Source organism: Pristiophorus japonicus, chromosome 9 (genome assembly GCF_044704955.1).
Source record: "Pristiophorus japonicus isolate sPriJap1 chromosome 9, sPriJap1.hap1, whole genome shotgun sequence".
Lineage (NCBI taxonomy): Eukaryota > Metazoa > Chordata > Chondrichthyes > Pristiophoridae > Pristiophorus > Pristiophorus japonicus.
The window spans coordinates 55327873-55354370 of NC_091985.1; positions in this window are offsets into that span (position 1 = coordinate 55327873).

Below are 26498 nucleotides of genomic sequence, written 5' to 3' on the forward strand. Positions count from 1 at the left end.
CTTCTTCTTTACTCTCCTCTCCCTCTTCTTGGTCACCCACTGGCTGGCCAGGCTGGATTTCTTGCGTGTCTGAAATGAGGAAGGCACAAGGGTAGGGTTAATGGTGAGGGGAGAGGAAGGAAAACAAGAGGTGTATGCTTACGCCATATGCAGCTTGTAAATCAGAAGATATTGTGGAATGAGGGGGAAATGGAGCCAGGTCCTGGAGGCGACACTGCTGGCATCCTTCTTTCTGGAGGGCCCCTGTGGGTAGAGGACCTCTCTTTCAGTGTTGACCCCCTGCACAAAGCTGGAGTGCTGCATCCGAGACCCAGGTGCCATTTCCCTGGCCTGTTGAGCCACTTGTGTTGGTGCTGAAGCACATTTAGCATTTTTTATGTACAGAAGGCAGTTCAGCTTAAGAGCTACAGACTGCCTTGAAATGGAGCAGGCTAGCTTTAAGTAAAGCCAGCCTCATTCCAGCAACGCAAACTTGGACCCCCTCCTCTGCCCCCCATCCTGTCAGCAGTGCGTTAGTCGCTAGGCTGTGCGCTACAATTATGACAATTAGCAGGCAGCACCAAATTGATGTGCTGCCTGCACTTTCTGAACGGGTGCGGGAATATCTTGCAACACGGTGCTACGCCCATTCTAGGGTCATATTTTCTAACATAATTGGGCTGAACATTGCGGTCGGACGAACACCTCCGACCTGAATAAAATCTACGAAAATACCTGGTGGTCCCGGAGGAACATAGGATTCCGGTCGGAGGCCTTCATTCGCTGTGCAGCACACGGGGACATGTCTTCCAGATACGGACGTATCACTGGGCCTGGACCACCAATCATTATCTAGTATTCTCATTGATAAAAATGGGAACTCCGTTTTTAAGGGCTCCCATTACTATTAATAAGAATAACCACACCCCCCCCGCCCAAAACAACAACACAGCACAATAAATTTAAAAAAACACCTCGCATATTTAAAATTAATTGAAATTCAACTAAACGTTTCAGAAAAAAATTTATTTTTTTGAATTTTGTTTAATGTGTTTTAATAGGGTTAAAAATAAACTTACCTAATCGGGTTTTTAATATAAAAATGAGTGATTAAATTACATTTTTCTATGTTGTAAAACTCTTATGCTGGTAAACGTAAGCTATACACCTGCTTTTACCAGGTGTAAGAGTTTAAAGGGCATTCACTGGGCAAGAGTGGGGCAAATAGCCCAATCTCTGCCTCGTGGATGTTGTTCCTGCAGGGATGTGTAGAATCAGTCTAAAGAAATTTTGACAGATCGGAAATACCAGTTCTCGGTACATGCGTATTGCGGCCCGCTAGAGCCGACTTTTGCGACGCCTCGCCGGGTGCGTACACAATTTTCGGACCAATAAAAGTAGTAAAAAATTACATATTTCACAATAATGTCCTTCACTTACCCAGAAAGTTGTCTTATGCGTTTTTGAGACGTTTTATTAATGCTTTTTGGATGAGGTACGTCTCTCCAAAAAATCTGGGCTTTAGTAGATATCCTGGCCAACAGCTTTCAAACTGTAGCACCATCGAACCATGTGCAAAATTTCCCTTCAAGCATCAGTTGGATTCTGTCAGAGCAAGTGACTGTCTGACTCACTATTGGAAGGGTATATCTTGTCAAGGTGTAAAAGGAATTTTGTATTTCTTTGAGTTTGCCAAATTATTTGAACAAAGAAACAGAATACATTTTTCTGATAATGATTCACATTTTATCAACTGTTACCTTTTTAGTTCAGGACGGCAGCAAAAGTCAGAGACAGCTGACCAGTCAGAGAGAAAAATACACTGGGAAGCAGCAGGCCCAGTTTTGTGATTCGGATAAAAATGTGCCCAGATATTTGGTGTATCTGTGCCCATAGCAAGCCTTGCCTTGATTATCGACAATGCTACAGGAGAGCTTGGCCTCTGGCAATGGGAAACTTTGCATTCAATGTAAGTTGTGTGCTCTGACCAAGTAATGTATGTATGCCTGGGCTTACCTGCCACCAGGGGGAGCAACCATCGGAGGTCATTGGGCCACAGACACACATGTGCAGCCCTTGTATATTAAGAAAGCCTCCATATTTGAGAGCTAATAAAGTAGAGTCAGGTTGCACCTGATTGAGTTCACGGTACTAAGCCGATTGAGTTATTGCATACACAAAATTTGGCGACAAGACACAATACAAACTATCACGCACAAAAAAAAATGAGCACCATTGGAATCCTGGAGCGATTCGTGGAGGGAGAAGACTGGGAGGATTTTACAGATCGCCTCGACCAGTACTTCGTGGTCAACAAGATGGATAAAGACATTGATGCAGTTAGGCGCAGGGCGGTTTTCCTCACAGTTTGTGAGGAAATCTATGGACTCATAAAGAATCTGCTCTCACCTGCATGTCCAACAGAAAAGACCTATGAGGAATTGTGTGCTCTGATTCGGGACCATCTCAAACCTAAAGAAGGCATTATTATCTCGAGATATCGCTTTTATACGCATGTTCGTTCTGAGGGCCAGGATGTGGCGGAATTTGTTGCCGACCTGAGACGTCTCGCTGGGCCGCGTAAGTTTGGAACCGCGTTGGAAGACATGCTGCGCGACGTCTTTGTAACAGGCATAAACCACGAGGTGATCCTGCAGAAGCTGCTGGCTGCAGAGACGCTGGATCTGAGCAGGGCCATCACAATCGCCCAGGCTTGCCTGACCACGGTCGACAGTACAAAGCAGATATCCTCACAGAGTCAGAACTCCACGGCAAGTACTGTGCACCAGATTGTGTCGTCAGTTGGCAGGGCTGCACCTGGCAGGGCCTACCCGACTGTGTTTGCGAAACCTGTAGCTGCTCGAAGTCTGCCATTGGGCACAAATCCGATTTCACCCTGTTGGCGTTGTGGGGGCAATCATCGGCTTCATCAGTGCCGTTTCAGGCAGTATATTTGTAGAGGCTGTGCGAAAATGGGGCACATTCAGTGGATGTGTCCGCAACTCAGCAAGCGTACTGCGACACACCACGTGGATTATGATGACCGATCCGGAGCGGATCCGGCAATGCAACCCGAGATACCGGAGGAGGAAGTGTATAGTGTACAGTCGTTCCTGACAAAGAGCCAACCAATAATGATTGAAGTAAAATTGAATGGTGGCCAGTATCTATGGAATTAGACACGGGTGCGAGTCAGTCAATTATGAGCCAGAGGACTTTCGAAAAGATGTGGGATACCAAGGCCGTGAAACCCAAGCTGAGTCCAGTAAATGCAAAATTGCGTACCTACACTAAAGAGCTCATACCAGTGATTGGCAGTGCAGCAGTCAAGGTATCGTACGATGGGGCGGTTCATGATCTATCACTGTGGATCATTCCAGGCAATGGTCCAACACTGTTCGGCAGGAGTTGGCTCGAAAAATAAAGTGGAACTGGAACGATATTATAGAAACATAGAAACATAGAAACATAGAAAATAGGTGCAGGAGTAGGCCATTCAGCCCTTCTAGCCTGCACCGCCATTCAATGAGTTCATGGCTGAACATGAAACTTCAGTACCCCCTTCCTGCTTTCTCGCCATAACCCTTGATCCCCCGAGTAGTAAGGACTTCATCTAACTCCCTTTTGAATATATTTAGTGAATTGGCCTCAACTACTTTCTGTGGTAGAGAATTCCACAGGTTCACCACTCTCTGGGTGAAGAAGTTTCTCCTCATCTCGGTCCTAAATGGCTTACCCCTTATCCTCAGACTGTGACCCCTGGTTCTGGACTTCCCCAACATTGGGAACATTCTTTCTGCATCTAACCTGTCTAAACCCGTCAGAATTTTAAACGTTTCTATGAGGTCCCCTCTCATTCTTCTGAACTCCAGTGAATACAAGCCCAGTTGATCCAATCTTTCTTGATAGGTCAGTCCCGCCATCCCGGGAATCAGTCTGGTGAATCTTCGCTGCACTCCCTCAATAGCAAGAATGTCCTTCCTCAAGTTAGGAGACCAAAACTGTACACAATACTCCAGGTGTGGCCTCACCAAGGCCCTGTACAACTGTAGCAACACCTCCCTGCCCCTGTATTCAAATCCCCTCGCTATGAAGGCCAACATGCCATTTGCTTTCTTAACCGCCTGCTGTACCTGCATGCTAACCTTCAATGACTGATGTACTATGACACCCAGGTCTCGTTGCACCTTCCCTTTTCCTAATCTGTCACCATTCAGATAATAGTCTGTCTCTCTGTTTTTACCACCAAAGTGGATAACCTCACATTTATCCACATTATACTTCATCTGCCATGCATTTGCCCACTCACCTAACCTATCCAAGTCACTCTGCAGCCTAATAGCATCCTCCTCGCAGCTCACACTGCCACCCAACTTAGTATCATCCGCAAATTTGGAGATACTGCATTTAATCCCCTCGTCTAAATCATTAATGTACAATGTAAACAGCTGGGGCCCCAGCACAGAACCTTGCGGCACTCCACTAGTCACTGCCTGCCATTCTGAAAAGTACCCGTTTACTCCTACTCTTTGCTTCCTGTCTGACAACCAGTTCTCAATCCACGTCAGCACACTACCCCCAATCCCATGTGCTTTAACTTTGCACATTAATCTCTTGTGTGGGACCTTGTCGAAAGCCTTCTGAAAGTCCAAATATACCACATCAACTGGTTCTCCTTTGTCCACTTTACTGGAAACATCCTCAAAAAATTCCAGAAGATTTGTCAAGCATGATTTCCCTTTCACAAATCCATGCTGACTTGGACCTATCATGTCACCATTTTCCAGATGCACTGCTATGACATCCTTAATAATTGATTCCATCATTTTACCCATGACTGAGGTCAGGCTGACCGGTCTATAATTCCCTGTTTTCTCTCTCCCTCCTTTTTTAAAAAGTGGGGTTACATTGGCTACCCTCCACTCCATAGGAACTGATCCAGAGTCAATGGAATGTTGGAAAATGACTGTCAATGCATCCGCTATTTCCAAGGCCACCTCCTTAAGTACTCTAGGATGCAGTCCATCAGGCCCTGGGGATTTATCGGCCTTCAATCCCATCAATTTCCCCAACACAATTTCCCGACTAATAAAGATTTCCCTCAGTTCCCCCTCCTTACTAGACCCTCTGACCCCTTTTATATCCGGAAGGTTGTTTGTATCCTCCTTAGTGAATACCGAACCAAAGTACTTGTTCAATTGGTCTGCCATTTCTTTGTTCCCCGTTATGACTTCCCCTGATTCTGACTGCAGGGGACCTACGTTTGTCTTCACAAACCTTTTTCTCTTTACATACCTATAGAAACTTTTGCAATCCGCCTTAATGTTCCTGCAAGCTTCTTCTCGTACTCCATTTTCCCTGCCCTAATCAAACCCTTTGTCCTCCTCTGCTGAGTTCTAAATTTCTCCCAGTCCCCAGGTTCGCTGCTATTTCTGGCCAATTTGTATGCCACTTCCTTGGCTTTAATACTATCCCTGATTTCCCTAGATAGCCACGGTTGAGCCACCTTCCCTTTTTTATTTTTACGCCAGACAGGAATGTACAATTGTTGTAATTCATCCATGCGGTCTCTAAATGTCTGCCATTGCCCATCCACAGTCAACCCCCTAAGTATCATTCGCCAATCTATCCTAGCCAATTCACGCCTCATACCTTCAAAGTTACCCTTCTTTAAGTTCTGGACCATGGTCTCTGAAATTACTGTTTCATTCTCCATCCTAATGCAGAATTCCACCATATTATGGTCACTCTTCCTCAAGGGGCCTCGCACAATGAGATTGCTAATTAATCCTCTCTCATTACACAACACCCAGTCTAAGATGGCCTCCCCCCTAGTTGGTTCCTCAACATATTGGTCTAGAAAACCATCCCTTATGCACTCCAGGAAATCCTCCTCCACCGTATTGCTTCCAGTTTGGCTAGCCCAATCTATGTGCATATTAAAGTCACCCATTATAACTGCTACACCTTTATTGCATGCACCCCTAATTTCCTGTTTGATGCCCTCCCCAACATCCCTATTACTGTTTGGAGGTCTGTACACAACTCCTACTAACGTTTTTTGCCCTTTGGTGTTCTGCAGCTCTACCCATATAGATTCCACATCATCCAAGCTAATGTCTTTCCTAACTATTGCATTAATCTCCTCTTTAACCAGCAATGCTACCCCACCTCCTTTTCCTTTTATTCTATCCTTCCTGAATGTTGAATACCCCTGAATGTTGAGTTCCCCAGCCCTGATCATCCTGGAGCCACGTCTCCGTAATCCCAATCACATCATATTTGTTAACATCTATTTGCACAATTAATTCATCCACCTTATTGCGGATACTCCTTGCATTAAGACACAAAGCCTTCAGGCTTGTTCTTTTAACACCCTTTGTCCTTTTAGAATTTTGCTGTACAGTGGCCCTTTTTGTTCTTTGCCTTGGGTTTCTCTGCCCTCCACTTTTCCTCATCTCCTTTCTGTCTTTTGCTTTTGTCTCCTTTTTGTTTCCCTCTGTCTCCCTGCATTGGTTCCCATCCCCCTGCCATATTAGTTTAAATCCTCCCCAACAGCACTAGCAAACACTCCCCCTAGGACATTGGTTCCGGTCCTGCCCAGGTGCAGACCGTCCGGTTTGTACTGGTCCCACCTCCCCCAGAACCGGTTCCAATGCCCCAGGAATTTGAATCCCTCCCTGCTGCACCACTGCTCAAGCTTTGTCATCGGTGAATGACGCTTCGTGTGCTCAAATGCTGAGCAAATTTCCCTCGCTATTTGAATCGGGCATCGGCAACTTCACAGGAGCCACGGTGCAGATCCACCTGGACTCGGATGCAAGGCCCATCCATCACAAAGTCCGGGCGGTCCCATACATGATGAGGGAGAAAGTCGAAATCGAACTGGACAGATTCCAATGTGAAGGGGTCATTTCACCGGTTGAATTTAACAAATGGGTTAGTCCCATTGTTCCTGTGCTGAAGAGTGATGGGACTGTCAGGATTTGTGGAGACTACAAGGTTATGCTCAACCGAGTTCCGAATTTCAAAACAGGATCAGTACCCGCTATCAAAGGCTGATGACCTGTTTGCAACTCTAGCCGGGGGAAAGTCGTTCACCAAATTGGATCTGACATCAGCCTAAATGACACAGGAGCTTGTCAAATCATCGAAGAAACTTACGGGCATCAATATGCATAAAGGGCTGTTCATTTACAACAGGTGTCCTTTCGGAATTCGCTCGGCTGCAGCCATATTTCAGAGAAACATGGAGAGTTTACTGAAGTCCGTCCCTAGAATCGTAGTGTTCCAAGACGACATTCTGGTCACAGGTTGTGACACTGCCGAACACCTGCACAACCTGGAAAAGGTTCTACGTCATCTGGACAAAGTGGGGCTCAGGTTGAAACGTTCAAAGTGCATCTTTATGGCACTGGAAGTCGAATTCCTGGGAAGGAAGATTGCTGCAGACGGCATCAGGCCAATGGACTCGAAAACAGAGATCATCAAAAATGCATCCAGACCCCAGAATATGATGGAGCTGCGTTCGTTCCTTGGTCTTCTCAACTATTTTGGTAATTTCTTACCTAAATTGAGCACATTATTAGAGCCACTGCACATGCTGCTCAGGAAAGACGACAACTGGGTTTGGGGTATATCTCAAGACAGGGCCTTCGAGAAGGCTAGAAATCTGCTTTGTTCCAACAAATTGCTGGTACATTATGACCCGTGCAAGCGTTTAGTATTGGCCTGTGACACATCATCACATGGGATTGGTTGCGTGCTCCAACAATCCAATGAGTCGGATAAACTACAACCCGTTGCGTACGCGTCGAGAAGTATGTCTAAAGCGGAAAGAACCTACGGCATGGTAGAGAAAGAAGCTTCAGCCTGCATGTATGGGGTTAAATAATACACCAGTATATGTTTGGGCTTCATTTCGAGCTTGAAACTGATCACAAGCCGCTCATATCATTGTTTTCAGAGCATAGAGGTATCAATAACAATGCGTCGTCCCGCATCCAGAGGTAGGCGCTGACATTATCTGTCTATGATTATGTCATTTGCCATAGACCTGGCACCGAGAATTCTGCCGATGCATTGAGCCGTTTACCGTTGCCCACGCCGGAGGTGGAAACGCCACAGCCCGCAGACCTACTGTTGATCATGGATGCCTTTTGAGAGTGAAGGGTTGCCTGTCACTGCTCAACAAGTTAGGACTTGGACCAGCCAGGATCCGATCTTATCAGTTGTAAAACATTGTGTCTTTAGTGGTGATTGGTTGGCCATTCCAGGGAAGGTATGACGAGACCAAACCTTACAACCGTCGCAAAGATGAACTATCCATTCAATCTGATTGTTTGCTATGGGGTAATCGTGTTGTTATGCCCAAGAAAGGCAGGGAGAGACTTGTACGGGATTTACACAGTACCCATCCCAGTATTATGATGATGAAGGCCATTGCCAGGTCTCACGTTTGGTGGCCTGGCATCAACTATGCGGGTCCTTTCCTAGGCAAAATGATTTTGGTGGTGGTGGATGCATATTCCAAATGGATAGAATGTGTAATCATGTCATCCAGCACATCCACAGCCACCATTGAGAGCCTTCGTGCCATGTTCACCACTCATGGTCTGCCCGACATCATTGTGAGCGACAACGGATCGTGCTTCATGAATTTGGAGTTTCAAGAGTTTATGAGACTCAATGGTATCAAGCAAGTAAGGTCAGCACCATTCAAACCCACATCCAATGGTCAAGCGGAGCGGACCGTCTAAACCATCAAGCCGAGCCTGAAACGTGTAACTCACGGTTCTTTGCCGACTCGCTTGCCAAGCATACTGCTTAGTTACAGGACGAGACCCCACACGCTTACCGGGGTCCCCCCTGCTGAACTGTTGATGAAGAGAGGTCTCAAGACCAGGCTCTTGCTTGTCCACCCTGATCTTAACGATCATGTTGAAAACAGACGTCAACATCAGCAGTGGTATGATCGCACTGCCGTGTCACGCGACATCTCTATTAATGATCCTGTGTATGTGCTAAATTATGGTCAAGACCCCAAGTGGATAACTGGCACTGTTATGGCCAAGGAGGGTAACAGGGTGCTTATTGTCAGGCTCACTAATGGGCAAACATGCAGGAAGCACATTGATCAGACGAAATTGCGGCACACAGACGAACCGGAACAGCTTGAAGAAGCCACCATCAATGACCAACCGATTCATATTCAGCCATCAGAAGACTCTGCTGTTGTCAATGAATCTGGACCTTCAATCCCCGACATGGACACTGCCACTCCCATTAGATCGGCTACCCAGCCTCAAGTCATGAATGACTCGGAGAGCTCACCCATATCTGGAATTGAACTGAGACAATCAACTAAGGAGCGGAAAGCCCCGGACCATCTCAATTTGTAAATAGGACTGATACCAAGATCTTGGGGGGAATGATGTAATGTATATATGCCTGGGTTTACCTGCCACCAGGGGGAGTGACCGCCGGAGGTCATTGGGCCACAGACACACGTGCAGCCCTTGTATATAAAGAAAGCCTCCATGTTTAATCCTCACTTTGAGAGCTAATAAAGTAGAGTCAGGTCGCATCTGATTGTGTTCAAGGCACTAAGTCTATTGAGTTATTGCATACACAACAGTCCAACTAATGCCTCCTTTTCATAGGAAGAGTTACAAAGGTGTTGGCCCTCCTTAGTGCAGCATTTGCCACTTTTTTGATATACGTATACACTGGAGGACTGCCTGATGTAGAAAGCCTATTCTGGATTGTTTGGGAAGAATGCAGTGACATGGAAGCTCCGCGCTTTGATAACCTTCACTTCTACATCAAGAGCCATCCCAGATGTGCGGATCAATGGGCAGCAGACAGTATAACTCTCCGTTGGCCTGTCTTGTGAAGTATAAACAGTGAAGAAAAAACTTCGACATGCAGATCCTGGGACAACGACAGATTTTTTCAGATCAGCTCAGGGATCATTGCATCTGGATTATTAGGCCCCTCACAAACATCTGTTCCACATTGCAATTATGCAGCAGATTCAGAATCCACAAAGGTATATGCATCCTCACTTCTTTGTCCAGTGCTACATCAAAGTCAATGGAAACTGTTCACATGCATGCACAGTTTCTTTGAAGTAACAGTCATGAATTTCAAAAGATTGCACTTGCACGCCCTTGCTCATTCTATTGTTGCTGCTCTGAATGAACCTGGCAACGTTAACAAGGTGAATTTAGAGACTCATTACAGATACAATGCTTAAGTGACAATGGTTCTGCAATATAAATGAGATATTGAAGAAAAAAGATGCTGGTACCTAACTAGCCATTGATTTTTCGCATCACCCATTGGTATGAATGAAACTGAAAGATACAGTGTCGGCATGACAACTTGGGTGTAAATGAAAACTGAAAAATTATGTATGGGGCAAGCTCTCAGCGACAGTGAATATATCCAGACAAGAATAACTCCCTAGTCTGCTTCCTGGAAACACTGAAAGTCTTTCAACAACCAAACTGATCACCCTGACTTTAATCTTATGAGTGCAAGCTTCCATTCAAAATTTTTAATGAATGAGTAACTATGAGTATCTAGCACAGAAATACACATTCATATAACAATTAATAAGCTAATCCTAGCCAAATTTGTAAAGATGATCAAATAATATCCATGGACAATTATTCAGCATAAACTGATAAACTACAGCATGATTCTTTGAGAGACAAATACATAAAATACCATTTAGAGGGGTATGAAAGTTGGGATGTAAAAACTTCCTTTTCTTTAGTTGTCACACTTGTTTTATTAGATATGTTTATTTATTTTAAGCACATTTTAAATGTATAACACAGGTCACCTTGTACTATGGAAATGCTCCTTCTTGACCGAGTGTGCGAGGATTCTAGCCACTGGGGCACACAGAAATCTTTCAGGAGGTGGAAGCTTTCAGTTTTAGCTCCGTCAGGTGTTTTGTCCCCAATGATTTGTTTAGAAAAGTTCTTGGGATGTGGGCATCGCTAGCAAAATTTACAATAATTGCTCATCCCTAGTTGACCTAAATGGTTCGATGCAACTGAGTGGCTTCCAGACCACTTCAGTGATAGCATGGGACTGATGTCACAAAGAGGCTAGACCGATTCCCTAAAGCACATTAGTGAACCAATTGGGTTTTTATGACAATCAAACAGAATCATGATCACTTTTACTGATACCAGCTTTATAAAACAGAATTCAAACTCTCAAGGTGTTATGTCAGGATTTGAACTCAAATTCTCTGGATTATTAGTCCAATATTCTAGATTACTAGTCATAGGCACATAACCACTACACTACCTTACCCACTGTACAGCAAGTAAGTAACAGCAAACACAAATCTTCTATTGGGAATGAATTGCCACCACCATAACAATAACAAATATTATTGGCAGTATTGATTTATCTGGACTGGTATCAGGGGCATTAACTGACTACAGTGTATTATCTGCCTTACAACCTGCACCAACAATGCAATGCAGCCCACAAACCTCAACCATTATTTGATTACTGAATATTCTGAGTGTTAAGTCATTACACTCTACTGCAAATCAACACGAGATACATACAGGAGACAAGGTCACTCTGTGACCTGTACCTTTATTCACAGGACCAAGGAGTCGTGACCCTGCATGGGACCTCCCTTTTTATATACCTGGATGATCAGTTGAGGAGTGCCTCCCACAAGTTCACCCCCTGTGGTCAAGGTGTGCATTTCTTAGGTGTATACAGTATGCAGTGTTGTTACATGAAGGTTACAGTTAATGAAGATTACATACATGACATCACCTCCCCCGGCACCCCCCCAACGTCTTTGGGTCAAAGATTGAGTCTTTCAGGCGGTCGATGCTCTCTCGTGTTGGGGCTCTGGTTGTTGAGCTTTGGCATGCGTCTTTGTCACCTGTGGTGATTCCGGCTTGTCCGGGCTGGCTGCAGGGACTGTGCATGCTGCTGAAGGTTCTTGTTGCTCGTTCACTGGCAGTGGTGTGGGCAGCATCTCATGATCTTCCTCAGGTTCCTCAGTGTCCACGCTGAACCTTTTTTTTTACCTGGTCCAGATGCTTGCGGCATATCTGCCCATTGTTAAGTCTGACCACTATGACCCTATTACCCTCTTTACCAATTACAGTACCCTCAAGCCACTTGGGCCCAAAGCGTGATTAAGAACAAATACAGGGTCATCGATTTCTATACATCTCCCCTTTGAGTTACGGTCACGGCACTCATTTTGGGACTGGCGCTTACCCTCAACAATGTCGGACAGGGCTGGATGAATGAGAGACAGCCGAGTTTTAAGTGTACGTTTCATGAGTAGTTCCGCGAGCGGGACTCCCGTGAGCGAATGCGGGAGGGACCTATAGGCCAGCAGGAGGCGCAATAGGCGGCATTGAAGGGAGGGTCCTTGAATCTGGAGCATGCCTTGTTTTATGATTTGGACTGCACGTTCCGCCTGGCCATTGGAAGCCGGCTTGAACGGTGCCGTCCTGACATGTTTCATGCCATTACCCGACATGAACTCCCGGAATTCATAGCTAGTGAAACACGGGCCGTGTCACTAACCAGGATGTCAGCAAGCCGTGGGTCGCAAAGACCGCACGCAGACTCTCCACAGTGGTGGATGTCGTGCACGAATTCAAAATGATGCACTCGATCCATTTCGAGTACACATCAACAACAATGAGGAACATTTTCCCCATGAACGGGCCCGCGTAGTCTACGTGAATACGTGACCATGGCTTGATAGGCCAGGGCCAAGGGCTGAGTGGGGCCTCCCTGGGGGCATTGCCCAGCTGGGTGCACGTCGTGCACCTGCGAACACAGTGTTCCAGGTCTGAGTCAATTCCCGGCCACCATACATGTGACCGGGCAATGGCCTTCATTAGCACAATGCCTGGGTGCTCGCTGTGGAGTTCCCTGATGAATGCTTCCCTTCCCTTCTGGGGCATGACCACCCGGCTGCCCCATAGTAGGCAGTCGGCTTGGATGGAGAGTTCATCCATCCGTCTGTGAAACGGTCTGACCTCTTCAGGGCATGCTCCGTGTGCAGGCGCCCAATCCCCAGTAAGGACACATTTCTTAATCAAGGATAGGAGGGGATCTCTGTTTGTCCAGGTTTTGATCTGGTGGGCTGTGATGGGGGAGCCTGCGCTGTCGAAAGCATTGACAGCCATGACCATCTCAGCACTTTGCTCCGCTGCCCCCTCAGTGGTGGCCAGTGGAATCCTGCTGAGCGTGTCAGCGCAATTTTCGGTGCCTGGTCGGTGCCGTATCGTGTAGTCATACGCAGCCAGTGTGAGAGTCCATCGCTGTATGTGAGCTGACGCATTGGCATTGACAGCTTTGCTGTCGGACAACAGGGATGTTAATGGCTTGTGGTCCGTTTCTAACTCGAACCTTCTGCCAAAAAGATACTGGTGCATCTTTTTCACCCCATAGACACATGCGAGTGCTTCATTTTCAACCATCCCATATCCCCTTTCTGCTTGGGAGAGCGACCTGGAAGCATAAGCCACAGGTTGGAGTTGGCCCTCATCATTACTCTGCTTCAACACGCACCCAACCCCATAGGATGATGCATCACATGTCAACACCAATTTCTTACAGGGGTTATACAGAGTCAACAGCTTGTTAGAACAAAGCAGGTTCCGCGCCCGATTGAAAGTCCGTTCCTGACAATCCCCCAAAACCAATCGCAACCCTTACGCAGGAGCACATGTAGCAGCTCCAACAATGTGTTTAAGTTCGGCAGAAATAGGTCAATAGTCCCAGAAATGAACGCAACTCCGATGTGTTGCCGGGCCTGGGCGCGCGACGGATTGCCTCCGTTTTGGATTTGGTAGGCCGGATCTCGTCTGCGGCAACCCTCCTGCCCAAAAACTCGACCTCTGAGGCCAAAAACACACACTTGGACTTCTTTAGTCGCAGGTCTACCCGGTCCAGTCGGCGTAGCACCTCCTCCAGGTTGTGGAGGTGTTCCTCGGTGTCTCGACCCGTGATAAGGATGTCATCCTGAAATACGATTGTAACAGGGATGGATTTGAGCAGGCTTTCCATGTTCCTTTGTAAGATAGCGGCTGCTGAACGAATGCCAAACGGACACTTGTTGTAAACAAACAGCCCCTTGTGCGTGGTGATGGTGATAAGTAGCTTGGATTCTTCGGCCAGTTCTTGGCTCATGTAGGCTGAAGTGAGGTCCAACTTGGTGAACAGCTTGCTGCCTGCCAGCGTGGCAAAAAGATCCTCCACTCTCGGAAGCGGGTATTGGTCTTGTAGTGACACTCGGTGGCCTTGTAGTCACCATGATCCTGACCGAGCCATCCATTTTTAGGACAGGGACGATGGGGCTTGCCCAGTTGCTGAATTCAACGGGCGAAATTATGCCCTCTCTTAGCAACCTGTACAACTCACTCTCAATTTTCTCCTGCATCACAAACGGCAAAGCTCTGGCTTTGTGGTGCACTGGTGTGGCGTCCGGGGTGATGCGTATCACTACTTTGGTACCTTTGAAAGTACCGACACCAGGTTGAAATAGTGACTCAAACTTTTGAAGGACCTGTGGGCATGAACTTCGCTCCACAGATTAAATGGCGTGCACATCCCCCCATTTCCAGTTCATCTTGGCTAGCCAGCTCCTCCCCAAAAGCGTGGGACCATTTCCTGGGACAATCCAGAGTGGCAGCCAGTTCTCTGATCCATTATGTGTGACTACCAACATTGCACTTCCTAGCACTGGGATGATCTCTTTGGTGTACGACCGTAATTGCGTGTCAATGCGTTCTAGTTTGGATCTGCTAGCTCTGAGTGGCCATAGTTTCTCGAATTGTTGGACACTCATAAGTGACTGGCTGGCTCCTGTGTCCAGCTCCATGTGTACCGGGATGCCGTTTAACAGTACTCTCATCATCATAGGTGGCGTCTTTGTGTATGAGCTGTGGATATTTGCCACCTGAACCCGCTGAACTTCAGCGTCCATTGCTGTGTCCCAAGCATAACCCTGCCTTGCAGACCCCTCTTGTGGTTCATCCGCTTCGTAAACCAGCCTTGCTGCGGGCTTCCTGCACATTCTGGCCAAATGTTCACTGAAGTTACAATTTCTGCAGATAAATTGTTGAAACCTGCAGGTTTTCGCAGCATGTCTGCCCCCTCACCTCCAGCATGAGCTGAGATTGTTGTGAACAAAAGGGCTGTTACCAGGCATTCCTCTCTGATTGTCTCTTTGATTATTCTTGAGCACTCTGTTAGTGGGTGTCAATGGCCCCATCCCGGGACGTATTGTCCCTTGTGATAGTGTAATTGTCCGTTCGACCTGCCATTGTCTCTGTTGAGGACCCATCCTAGAGTCTGTTACTGCCTGGTTGGTGTCGAAATGCCCTTGCCTGCCTGTGGGGTTCTGAGTCACGTTTACCATGTTAACTCCCTGCTCCGTCACCACGTTGGGAGCAGAGTTGCGCGCATATATGATATTGGTTTCCTCCTCCCCTGCCATGAAGGTTTGAGCCATCAATGCCGCTGCTTCCAAGGTCAATCCTTGGTCTCAATTAGCTTCCTAAAAATCGCGCATGACCAATGCCCTCAATGAAGAAATCCCACAACATCTCCTCCCTGCAGCATCTGTGAACTTACAGAGGCTGGTCAAGCGCCGAAGATCCGCAACGAAGTCCGGTATGCTCTGCCCTTCCCGACGTCGGTGCGTATAGAAACAGTGTCGGGCCATGTGTATACTGCTCGCCGGTTTGAGGTGATCATCGATCAGTTTGCTGAGCTCCTCAAAGGTCTTGTCCGCCGGCTTCTCGGGTGCGAGCAGGTCTTTCATCAGCGCGTATGTCTTAGGTCCACAGCTGGTCAGTAGATGCGCCCTTCGCTTGTCAGCTGCTGCCGCTCCCAGCCAGTCCTTCGTGACAAAACTCTGCTGGAGCCTCTCAACGAAATCGTCCCAGTCCTCACCAACACAGTACCGTTCCTCTGTGCTACCGGTGGCCATTCTCGTGAGTCGTTGATTCCCGTTTCTCGTCGCCAAATGTTAAGTCCTTACACTCTACTGTAAATCAACACAAGGCACATACTGGAGACAAGGTCACTCTGTGACCTGTACCTTTATTCACAGGACCAAGGAGTCGTGACTCTGCGTGGGACCTCCCTTTATATACCTGGATGACCAGGTGAGGAGTGTCTCCCCTGTGGTCAAGGTGTGCATTTCTTAGGTGTATAAAGTGTACAGTGTTGTTACATGAAGGTTACAGTTAATGAAGATTACATACATGACACTGAGCATGCCAACAAGTGCTGGATTTTTTAAAAGTAGGAGTTGATTGTCTGCACCCACCAGAAGAAAACCATCAAAGATGTCCCCACTGTTCCAGAGACGGCTCTGAAGTCAGGTTTACTAATATCCTTTAGGGAAGGAAATCTGCTGTTCTTACTCGGTCTGGCCTGTACGTGATTCCAGACCCACAGCAATGTGGTTGACTCTTAACTGCCCTCTGAAATGGCCTAGCAAGCCACTCAATTGTACCCAACTGCTACGAAAAACAATAATAAGAATAAAACTGGACGGACCACCCAGCTTCGCCCTCGGCACCAGCTATGGGCATGACAATGGCACACCCAGCCCAGTAGACCCTGCAAAGTCCTCACCATATCTGGGGACTTTTGCCAAAACTGTGAGTGCTGTCCCACAGACTAGCCAAGCAACAGCCTGACATAGTCATACTCACAGAATTATCCCATCAGCCAATGTCCCAGACTTCTCCATCACCATCCCTGGGTATGTCCTGTCTCACTGGCAGGACAGATGCACCAGGAGTGGAAGCACAGTTGTATACAGTTGAGAGGGAATGGTCCTTGGGAGTCCTCAACATTGACTCTGGACCACATGAAGTCTCATGGTTTCAAGTCAAGCATGGGCAAGGAAACCCCCTGCTGATTACCACCTACTGTCCTCCCGCAGCTGATGAATCAGTACTTCTCCATGTTGAACACCACTTGGAAGAAGCACTAAGTGTAGCAAGGGCACAGAATGTACTCTGGCTGGGGGACTTCAATGTTCATCATCAAGAGTGGCTCTAACACCATTACTGACCGAGCTGGCCGAGTCCTGTAGGACAAGGCTGCCAGACTTGGCCTGTGGCAGGTGGTGAGAGAACCAATACGAGGGAAAGACCTACTTGACCGCATCCTCCCCAATCTACCTGTTGCAGAAGCATCTGTCCATGACAGCATTGGTAGCAGCGACCACCGCACAGTCATTATGGAGACGAAGTCTTGTCTTCACACTAAGGACACTATCCATCGTATTGTGTGGCACTAAATGGGATAGATTCAGAACAGATCTAGAAGCCCAAAACTGGGCATCCATGAGGCACTGTGGGCCATCGGCAGCAGCAGGATTGTATTCCACCACAATCTGTAACCTCATGACCCAGCATATCCCTCACTCTCCCATTACCATCAAGCCAGGGGGCCAACCCTGGTTCAATGAAGAGCGTAGAAGTGCATGCCAGGAGCAGCACCAGGCGTACCTAAAAATGAGGTGCCAACCTAGGTGTAATATATAAGCTCCATCTAGTGGACTACTGTGGTAATGCAGCCATTGCTGTTTACAATATTAAAGCATCAGGTGACAGATCACCTGACAAGTTCCTGTGTTAAGAGCCATCTTGAAGTCTGTGTGTTTGTGATGTCATAGAGAATATACTACACTAGGGAAGCTGCAACACAGCACGTGGAAGCAGCATGTTATAGACAAGGCTAAGCAATCCCACAACCAATGGATCAGATTAAATCTCTATAGTCCCACCACATCCAATCGTGAATGGGGTGGACCATTAAACAACTTACTGGAGGAGGAGGCTCCATGAATATCCACATCCTCAATGATGGCGAAGCTCAGCACATGAGTGCAAAAGACAAGGCAGAAGCGTTTACAAACATCTTCAGCCAGAAGTGCCGAGTGGATGATCCATATTGGCCTCCTCCTGAGGTCCCCACCATCACAGAAGTCAGTCTTCAGCCAATTCGATTCACTCCACGTGATAACAAGAAATGGCTGAACACACTGGATACAGCAAAGGCTGTGGGCCCCGACAACATCCCAGCTGTTGTGCTGAAGACTTGTGCTCCAGAACTAGCCACGCCTCTAGCCAAGCTGTTCCAGTACAGCTACAACACTGGCATCTATCCAACAATGTGGAAAACTGCCCAGGTACGTCCTGTCCACAAAAAGCAGGACAAATCCAATCCGGCCAATTACCGCCCCATTAGTCTACTCTCAATCATCAGCAAAGGGATGAAAGGTGTCGTCAATAGTGCTATCAAGCAGCAGTTACTCACCAATAACCTGCTCACCGATGTCCAGTTTGGGTTCCGCTTGGACCACTCATCTCCAGACCTCTCTACAGCCTTTGTCCAAACATGGACAAAAGAACTGAATTCCAGAGGTGAGGTGAGAGTGACTGCCCTTGACATCAAGGCAGCATTTGACCGAGTGTGGCATCAAGGAGCTCTAATAAAACTGAAGTTATTGGGAATCAGGGGGAAAACTCTCCACTGGCTGGAATCATACCTAGCACAAAGGAAGGTTGTTGTGGTGGTTGGAGGTCAATCATCACCGCCCCAGGACATCACTGCAGGAGTTCCTCAGGGCAGTGTCCTAGACCCAACCACCTTCAGCTGCTCCATCAATGACCTTCCCTCCATCACAAGGTCAGAAGTGGGGATGTTCGCTGATGACTGCACAGTATTCAGTTCCATTTGCAACACCTCAGATAATGGAGCAGTCCATGCCTGCATGCAGCAAGACCTGGACAACATTCAAGCTCGGGCTGATAAGTGGCAAGTAACATTCACACCACACAAGTGCCAGGCAATGATTATCTCCAACAAGCAAGAGTCTAAACACCACCCCATGACATTCAACAGCATTACTATCGCCGAATCCCTCACCATCAATATCCTGGAGGTTACCATTGACCAGAAACTTAACTGGACCAACCACATAAATACCATGGCAACAAGAGTGGGTCAGAGGCTGGGTATTCTGTGGCGAGTGTCTCAGCTCCTGACTTCCCAAAGCCTTTCCACCATCTACAAGGCATAAGTCAAGTGTCCAATGAAATACTCTCCACTTGTCTGGATGAGTGCAGCTCCAAAAACACTCAAGAAACTCACACAATCCAGGACAAATCAGCCTGCTTGATTGGCACCTCATCCATCACATTAAACATTCACTCCCTCCATCACTGATGTACTGTGGCTGCAGTGTGTATCATCTACAAAAGGCACTACAGCAACTCGCCAAGATTTCTTCGCCAGCACCTATCAAACCCGCGACCTCTACCACCTAGAAGGACAAGGGCAGCAGTCCCATGGGAACACCACCACATCCATGTTCCCCTCCAAGTCATAAACCATCCTGACTTGGAAATATATTGCCGATCCTTCATCGTCGCTAGATCAAAATCCTAGAACTCCCTCCCTAACAGCACTGTGGGAGCACCTTCAGCACACGGACGGCAACAGTTCAAGAAGGTGGCTCACCACCATCTTCTCAAGGGCAATTAGGGATGGGCAATAAATGCTGGCCTTGCCAGCGATGCCCACATCCCATGAATGAATAAAAACAAAATTATGACCTCACCAGGTGGATAAGTTCAAGAAACATAACATTGCCAAAGAGTTAATGATGGCATTTGCTATGAACATTGTGCATGTGACAGTGAATGAGAAGGCTGCATCAAATCTAAAGGTTTTCTCTGTGTTTACCAGTTCCATTTTATGCAGGATTAAAGTCATGTGAAGAGAAATCTACAATCAGCTGAGAGCTTAACTTCAGGAATGTGAGGTCTTTGCAACCTGGATGAGTACGATGACTGACTAATCCTAGCTGATAGGGTTTTGCTCCACACATGGAATAACTCAATTTGCGAGGATTTGCTGATTTGCAGGTAACACATGTCAGAAGAGGAAGCCTTTGTAGTGGTGGATAGCATCTTTCACTCAGAAAACCTAGACTAGAAAAAATTGTGTGGTTATGTGCACAGATGAATCATCAGCCATGTCGGAGATAAGAAAGGCTACTGCAGTGTGCACTAAAGCTCCACAAGATATGTGGATTCAATGTGTCATATGAGGAAGCCCTGGGGACAAAAACATGGAGGAGTCTTTGCAAGTTGTTCTTTCATTAATGATAAAAATGATCAATGCAAACAAAGCCAAGTCCTTCCAGGTACACTATTTTGTACAACTTGTGAGAATATGGAAGCTGAGAGATTGGGTTCCTCTATTGGTAGCAATTGTGAGACAACATGCTACAATGTGCACACATTCTTTTGAGTGAGTAGAAGATACAGCTTTTGCAATTGTACTCTCAGAGACAATCACACTGGCAAAAATGTCTATATGGTGGGCATTTTTGAGTGCAAGGTTTTGTCACCAATATCTGTGCCTCATTAATAAAATAGCTTGCTTCAGGAAACAGTTGTCAGTGTTCTTCTGTTGATTGCCTACCAACAGATAATATCACCTCATTACCAAACAATCTCCAAAAGAAAATTGTCCTAGTCACCAGTGAAGGCAACTTGGAGTGCATACTAGAGTACTGTGAATGAAGTAAAAACCTCACTCTCAGCTCTTCAACATTGAGATTGAATTCTGTACTACTATTGCTCCAGATTGATGGTTGCGTAAAAGTGAATCAAACATATTCTTCCCACTGAGAATTTTAGATATTTTCTGTTTCTCATCGTGAGCACAATGGCCGGAATTTTTACCGTGGAGTCGGGTCAGGTGCGTGCGGCCCGCTTAGTGGGTTGGGAACATGATGTTCTGCTCAGCGTGTTCTTCAGGGCGACTTTAACTTAATGGCCCCACTTAAAGCAGTCATACGCATTTCCCGGCCCAATTAAATGGAGCGGATCTGATGATGTAATCGATGACTCGTTTCCAATGCCGATATTTAAAGCAGCGTTGCACTCAATTCATTTGAAGGTTGCTAGAGGAATGTGGAAGCTGAAATACAATGATCTGAGTCCTGTTCTAAACTATCAATGATGGATAATCAGAGGTAGAAGGCTGCACCATGATTTTTTGACACACCCTGCATACTCTGGTGGAGGCAGTGAGAGCACGCAGGGAGGTCCTGTTCCCTGCAGATAGGAGCAGGAGACCTCCCAAAGACACCAAAAGAGCCTGGCTGGAGATACCAGTGGAGGTCAGCAGCAGGGATGTGGTCAGGAGGACCTAGATCCAGTGCAGCAAACAATTCATAGATCTCGTTAGGTCAGGAAAGGTGAGTGCAATGCCACACTCACCTTCATCCTCTCCCCATCGCTGTGCCTTCCCAAGCCTGCTCCTACACATCATTCCTCACACTGGCATATCTTGCACGTCCACCCATCTCTCTCTCTCTCTGTGCATACTCACATCCCCATCAGGCTAACCACCCCTGACACTCACTTTCATTCTAATGCAACCATAAGAACATAAGAAACAGGAACAGGAGTAGGCCATTTGGCCCCTCGAGCCTGCTCCGCCATTCAATGAGACCATGGCTGATCTTCTACCTCAACGGGAACTTCTACCAGCGTGCGAGCAGCAGGGAAGATAAGAAGCAGTGCCTGAGACCAGCAGCTAGAGCGGGAGCAGCGGGGAAGATAAAAAAGCAGCGAGCCGGGAGCAGAGCGAACGGACCTGAGAGAAAAAAAAAATCAAAGTGTGACATCACAGGAAAGCAGGTGAGTGATTGGTTGGTGAGTATTTCTTTCTTTTTTTCTAAACTTGGGCATTAGTTTAAATTTTAAGAGCAGGAATAGGCCATTTGGCCCCCTCAAGCCTACTCCACCATTCAATAAGATCATGGCTGATCTGATCCTGGCCTCAACTCCACTTCCCCGCCCGTTCCCCGTAACGGTTATTTTATTTCTCGAAAAGTAACTTGAGATCGAACTGGGACGTCAGATCGATTATTATTTTTTTTGTTGACAGATTAAAAACTATACATTGATATTGTAGTTGATATTTCAAAACTTGAAAACCTAATTAGTTAAATAAAATTCAATAGAGATAGCAGAACAGGCGTGGAGTTGTAGCTGTAACATGTGGGAGCTGGTGGACACCAGTGTGATCCATGGCGACCACATCTGTAGTTAGTGTTAGCGGCTTGAGAAACTTCAGCTCAGAGTTGATGAACTGGAGTCTGAGCTTCGGACACTGATACATCAGGGAGAGGGAGCGTTACCTGGACACTATGTTCCAGGAGGCAGTCACACCCCTTAGGTTAATGTCATGTATGTACATGCTATTTGTAGCCACCAGATGGTGTCATTGTTGACGGCCACTGAGCAGCACACACATGGTGCTGCTCTGGTATAAAAGGCCAGCCATTTTGTGAGTCAGGCACATTGGGCCATAATAAAGCAGGAACAAGGTTGTACCTTGTTCAGTTAAACAGTACTCAGTTTGTACCTTAATTGCATACATAACATTTGGCGACGAGAATACAAGAACCTTTGTTTGCAAAATGAGCACGATTGGATTTTTACAGCGATTCGTGGAGGGAGAAGATTGGGCAGACTTTGTGAGCCGTTTGAACCAGTACTTCGTGGCCAAAAAAATGAAGGGGGTCGACGATGCAGATTGGCGCCGGGCCGTGTTCCTCACTGTGTGCGGTTCAAAGATCTACGGTCTGATAAAGAATCTACTCATGCCTAGTGATTCAACAAAGAACACGTATGAGGAGTTGTGTACATTGGTACGGGAGCACCTCAAGCCAGACGACGGCATCATCATCTCGAGATACAGGTTTTATACACACATTCGATCGGAGGGCCAGAGCGTGGTGGAATTCGTTGTCGACCTGAGACGTCTAGCGGGACCGTACAAGTGTTGGCAGACATGCTGCGGGACTTCTTTGTTATCGGTATCAACCACGAGGTGATCCTGCGCAAACTTCAGGCGGTGGAGGAGTTGGATTTAAAAAGGGCCATCCAGATCGTTCAATCGTGTATGATGACGGACAGGAGTTTAAAGCAAATATCGGTGACGAACCGAACCTCGGCAAGTATTGTAAATGCGATTGATTCGGCATTCGACAGGGCGGCACATGGCAGGGCATATCCGGCTGCGTTCGCGAATGATTTGCCGTTCGGCAGAGCGGCACACGGCAGGACCTATCCGGTTGCGTTCGCGAAACCTGTGGCTGCCCAAAGTCTGCCAGCGGGAATGTATCCACCTTCTACGTGTTGGCATTGTGGGGGAAATCATCAGCACCAGCAGTGCCGATTTAAGCAATAAAGTTGCAAAGGCTGTCTGAGAGTGGGGCATCTCCAGCGCAAGTGTCCGCAGATGAGCAAGCGAACTGCAACACACCACATAGAGGATGAGAGTCAGACTAGCGCGGATCCGGATACGCAATCCGAGATGCCAGAGGAGGAAGTGTATGGACTGTACTCTTTCATAACCAAGAGTAAACCAATTTTGATTAATGTGAAGATTAACGGGATACCAGTATTAATGGAACTGGACGCAGGGGCGAGTCAATCAAGGGCTTACTACAGTTGTACAGGACCTTGGTGAGGCCACACCTTGAATATTGTGTACAATTTTGGTCTCCTAATCTGAGGAAGGACATTCTTGCTATTGAGGGAGTGCAGTGAAGGTTCACCAGACTGATTCCCGGGATGGCAAGGCTGACATATGAAGAAAGACTGGATCGACTAGGCTTATATTTACTGGAATTCAGAAGAATGAGAGGTGATCTCATAGAAACATATAAAATTCTGACAGGATTGGATAGGTTAGATGCAGGAAGAATGTTCCCGATGTTGGGGAAGTCCAGAACCAGGGGTCACAGTCTAAGGATAAGGGGTAAGCCATTTAGGACCGAGATGAGGAGAAACTTCTTCACTCAGAGAATTGTGAACCTGTGGAATTCTCTACCACAGAAAGTTGTTGAGGCCAGTTCATTGGATATATTCAAAAGGGAGTTAGAACTGGCCCTTACAGCTAAAGGGATCAAGGTGCATGGAGAGAAAGCAGGAATGGGGTACTGAAGTTGCATGATCAGCCATGATCATATTGAATGGTGGTGCAGGCTCGAAGGGCCGAATGGCCTATTCCTGCACCTATTTTCTGTGTTTCTATGTTTCTATGATCATGAACAAGAGAGCATTTAATAAGCTGTGGGATACTAAGACTGTGAGGCCCAGGCTGAGCCCTGTTAACGCCAAGCTGCGCACGTACACCAAAGAACTGATAAAGGTGATTTGCAGTGCACAAATTAATGTGTTGTATAATGGTGTGGTTCATGAGTTACCGCTGTGGATTGTTCCAGGCAATGGCCCAACGCTGCTCGGCAGGAGCTGGTTGGAGAAAATCAGATGCGACTGGAACGACATAAAGGCGTTGTCATCGAAGGAAGATACATGTGCCAAAGTATTGAACAAGTTTCCCTCGCTGTTCAAACCGGGTATCGGCAACTTCACGGGGGCCAAGGTGCAGATCCACGTGGACTCAGGTGCAAGACCCGTCCATCATAAAGCTCGGGCAGTGCCGTATAAGATGAGGGAGAAGGTCGAAATTGAATTGGACAGATTCCAGTGTGAAGGGATCATATCACCGGTCGAATTTAATGAATGGGCCAGCCGCATTGTTCCTGTGCTGAAAAGTGATGGCACAGTCAGAATCTGTGGCGACTACAAGGTTACGATCAACACAGTTTCGAAACAAGATTAGTACCGGTTACCGAAGGCTGATGACTTGTTTGCGACGCTAGCCAGAAGGAAGTTGTTCACGAAACTGGACTTGACATCGGCCTATATGACGCAGGAGTTGGTTGAGATGTCAAAGAGACTTACGTGCATTAACATGCACAAAGGACTGTTTATTTACCACAGGTGCCCGTTTGGTATTCGCTCGGCTGCAGCAATATTCCAGAGGAATATGGAAAGTCTACTAAAGTCCGTTCCCAGAACCGTCGTGTTCCAAGATGACACCCTGATCATCGGTCGTGACTCCAAGGAACATCTGAACAACCTGGAAGAAGTTCTACTGCGTTTGGACAGAGTGGGACTCAGACTTAAATGCTCGAAGTGCGTCTTCATGGCACCAGAGGTCAAATTCCTCAGGAGGAAAATCTCCGCTGATGGCATCAGACCTACTGACGTGAAAACCAAAGCCATCAAGAATGCACCCAAACCGCAGAACGTGATGGAGCTGCATTCATTCCTGTGTCCACTCAACTACTTTGGTAACTTCCTGTTATGTATTGTCCAGGTACATTAAATGTATAAGTACAATGGTGCGCCACAGAGGGCGCTGTGGTGGGAGACCTGAAAGTACCTGCAAGACAGAGTATAAAAGGCTGCCCACCACACCTGAGAGGCACTCTGGAGTCAGACAATAAAGGACTAAGGTCTCAGCAGTTACTACAACACCAGACCGTGTGGGGTCAGTGATTTGAGTGCTACATACATCACATTGGCGACAAGGACATGGACGAACTTCACGCAACTATGGCTACTCTGGACTCGTTAATGGATTTTACAGTGGGAAATGATTGGGAGGCCTTTACGGGACGGCTCGAGTACTACTTTACGGCAAACGACCTGACTGGGCACACGGACGCACTGAGAGAGAATCGTAAGGCGATATTACTTTCCAGCTGTGGCGATGAGGTTTACTGTCTCGTCAGGGATTTGCTGGCACCCGGGAGCGCCAGGGACAAGTCATATGAGGAGCTGGTCGTACTCATTCGTGTCCAACTTAAACCGAAGGAAAGCATCCTCACGGCCCGGTACAAATTCTACCACCACTGCAGACCTGAGGGCCAGGATGTCAACAAATATGCTACGGACCTCAGGAGACTTGCGGCGCCGTGTGATTTTGGCACACACCTTGAAGACGCGTTGTGAGATGTTTTTGTTATGGGGATTGGCCATGAGGGTCTCCTTCACAATCTGTTGTTATCCACGGAACCTACAGTCACCCTGAAGCAAGCCGTCACCACCAGCCGGGCGTTTATGGCATCGACTTGCAGCACCAAGCAAATGATCCACACAGTCTCGAACCCGGCAGGCACTGTCCACAGGATAGCGCCCACCATGGACAAAACAGAAGAATGTGGCTCTGTCCAGGGCAGAGAGCATGGACCTCGGGTTCCTGGAACTCAGAGTCCGCCGAGGGGGGCTAATCGAGTAGCACCATGCTGGCGCTGCGGAGGAAGCCATGGGGCTCACCGGTGCAGGTTTGCGGAGTATACGTGCAATACCTGCCACACGAAAAGCCACATTCAGCGTATGTGTAAAAGACACTTGACTCACCGTGTGGCTGAGGAGATGGCAGAGGGTCCAGAGGGTCCATTTTCCAGTGAGGAGCAGGCAGAAGAAGACGAGGCGATGTTTGGACTGTATATGTGCACCGACGGTTCGGCCCCGGTGATTATGGCGGTCAAGATTAACGGAGTCCCTGTGAGTATGGAAGTAGATACTGGCTCAGGT